Here is a 3,343-nt window from a genome sequence, read left to right as displayed (position 1 = left end):
TAGGCTGTACTCTCCAGCCAGCCTCTTCCATTGTAAGACCATGGTTTATGACATGGTCCACTATTGTGGCTCTGATTTCATCAGGGACTCTTATTCTTTGCCTTCTACCTCTTCCTCTATTATGTCTTCCCCTAACACCACCACCACACATTCTTACACATCTTCTTATTTCTCTTCCACCAGCATGTAGCTACTGTTCAGAGTTGTGATGTACCTCCATGTTCAAAAATGGTAGCGATTGTGCTGTGGGCAAGCTCCATATATATATATACTACCAAACTTGATTGGTTGATTGGTAAGATTGTGATTCCTATTTCATTACTATGTCACCGGGCAGGTAATTTGCCAATTTAGCAGACATCACAAACATTCCATGTCATAGATATTTATGGTATATACATGTATGTCTGACGGATTTTGATAATTGAATGAATAATTTTGCATGTGATGGCTCACACGATGAAAGAATGTTTAGAAGTTGTGAAGAGTATGATAATTTCACTGAGAATCAACTCATCAGTTTGATCAGCAAGCCATGTGCATGTAGTTATTGTGAAAAATGTAGACAATTGTACTTCCTCTTTTGCAAATGTGCCAAAACACGTGCAATTTGCTTAAATGAATAAGAAATTCTAATCTGGTGTGAACAAGAAACTAATTGTTCAGAGATTTGAATTTATTGTTTTGAAAAAAAGTATTCTCATTCAAGATTTCTTTTTAACCTTTATTTAACTAGGCAAGTCAGTTAAAAACAAATTCTTATTTACAATGACGACCTAGGAACAGTGGGTTAACTGCCTTGTTCAGGGCGAGACTAGCAGATTTTTACCTTGTCAGCTCAGGGATTCAATCTGGCAACCTTTCGGTCACTGGTTCAAAGCTCTAACCACTAGGCTACCTACTGCCCCATTGAGCCAAAGCAAATGAGAAAAACTGTAAACGAAAAGTAAACATCGAAGCACATTAAGATGAATTACTGGAGGCAGATTCCTACACCGTATCTACTGTATATGATGATGTACATACAGTCACTGCTAATAACCCAACTTTACAGATATTGGCATGACCTGTTAAGAATAAATCATAAATGCTAACCTGAAATGGCTTATACAATATGCAATTATATTCTTTGAAAACATATTTGAAGTTTTGTATCTTTTTGTTGTAGTGTAACGAGAAAGGAGATATATACACTGCTCGAAAAAATAAAGGGAACACTTAAACAACACAATGTATGTAACGGCCGTCTATTTCTTCCTCCTCCTCGGACGAGGAGAGGCGAGAAGGATCGGAGGACCAATGTGCAGAGTGGTAAGTTTCCATGATTTTAATATCCACGAAAACAAGACACAATACAAAATAACAAAAGAACTAACCGTAACAGTCCCGTGTGGCACAAACACTGACACAGGAAACAAACACCCACAAACCAAACGTGAAACCCCGGCTGCCTAAGTATGATTCTCAATCAGGGACAAAAAAAAAAGAAGGAGAGATTTGTTTTTTGTTATTGTGGTCCCTTGTTTTCGTGATATTAAAATCAGGAAACTTACCACTCTGGCACATTGGTCTCCGATCTTCTCGCCTTCCGTCGAGGAGAGGAGGAAGAAATAGACAGCGTTACAGAAACACCCACCACCAAAGACCAAGCAGAGTGTAAAGGACAGCAGCAGCAGCGGCAGAAGACACAGGATCATGGACTTGGGAGGAGATTCTGGAGGCAAGGGACCCTGGGCTCAGCCAGGGGAATATCGCCGTCCCAAAGCAGAGTTGGAGGCACGCAGAAGGCAGAGAGGCGCTGGTATGAGGAGGCAGCACAGCGACGCGGTTGGAAGCCCGAGAGTCAGACCCAAAAATGTATTGGGGGGGGAACACGCGGAGTGTGGCTAAGCCAGGTAGGAGACTGAGCCACTCCCCGTGCTTACCGTGGAGTGAGAGGGCGTCGTACTGGTCAGGCACCGTGTTATGCGGTGGGAGCGCACGGTTGTCCCGAGTACGCGTGCTTAGCCCAGTGCGGGCTATTCACCGCCGGCACTGGCCGGCTAGTGGGCATCGAGCCGGTGCCATGAAGCCGGCTCAACGCATCTGGTCTCCAGTGGCGTCTCCTCGGGCCGGCGTACATGGCACCAGCCTTACGTATGGTGTCCCCGTTCTCCAGCCATAGACCAGTGCGGTCTATTCCACCTCGCCGCACTGGCAGGGCTACGGGGAACATTCAACCAGGTAAGGTTGGGCAGGCTCGGTGCTCAAGAGCTCTTGTACTCCTCACGGTCCGGTATATCCGGTGCCACCTCCACGTACCAGTCCTCCGGTGGCAGCCCCCCGCACCAGGCTTTCTCTCCGGTTTCTCTCTACAGTTGCTCCCGCTGTCCAGCGCTGCCAGGCCTTCCTCTTCTCCAGCGCAGCCAGAGTCTCTCATCGTCCAGCGCCGCCTGAACTGCCTGTCTGCCACGCCGTCTGAGCTGCCTGCCTGCCCACGCCGTCTGAGCTGCCTGCCTGCCCAGCGCCGTCTGAGCTGCCTGCCTGCCCAGCGTCATCTGAGCCGCCCTCTGTCCCGAGCCGTCAGAGCCCGCCGTCTGTCCCGAGCCATTAGAGCCGTCCGTCAGTCAGGAGCCACTAGAGCCGTCCTCAGTCAAGAGCTGCCAGAGCCGCCAGCCAGCCAGGAGCTGCCAGAGCCGCCAGCCAGCCAGGAGCTGCAGAGCCAGTCAGCCAGGACCTGCCAGAGCCGCAGCAGCAGCCAGGAGCTGCCAGAGCCAGTCAGCCAGGACCTGCCAGAGCCGTCAGTCAGCCAGGACCTGCCAGAGGCTGTCAGTCAGCCAGGACCTGCCGGAGCCGTCAGTCAGCCAGGACCTGCCGGAGCGTCAGTCAGCCGGGAGCTGCCAGAGCTGCCTGTAAGCCGGCGATGCCGGAATTGCCTTTTACTCCGGCCGCTGCCGGAGTCGTCTTGCACCCCGGTGCTGCCGGAGTATCCTGTCCATTCGGGACCATGGCTAGGGTCCCAGGCCAAGAGTCGGCGGCGGGATCCCGCTCATAAGAGGCACGGGGCGGTTAAAGAAGTGGACAAAAAACATGGTGAAGTGGGGTCCACGTCCCGCGCCAGAGCCGCACCGCGGGACGACGCCCACCCAGACCCTCCCCTAGAGTTTTTAGGTGGTGCGTCCGGAGTCCGCACCTTGAGGGGGGGGGGTTCTGTCACGTTCCTGACCTTATTTCCCTTGTTTTGTATTTATTTAGTATGGTCAGGGCCGTGAGTTGGGGTGGGTTGTCTATGTGTGTTTTTTATGTTGGGGTTTTGTGTTCGGCCTGATATGATTCTCAATCAGAGCAGCTGTCAATCGTTGTC

Source organism: Salvelinus sp. IW2-2015, linkage group LG17 (genome assembly GCF_002910315.2).
Source record: "Salvelinus sp. IW2-2015 linkage group LG17, ASM291031v2, whole genome shotgun sequence".
Classification (NCBI taxonomy): domain Eukaryota; kingdom Metazoa; phylum Chordata; class Actinopteri; order Salmoniformes; family Salmonidae; genus Salvelinus; species Salvelinus sp. IW2-2015.
This window is presented reverse-complemented; position numbering follows the sequence as displayed.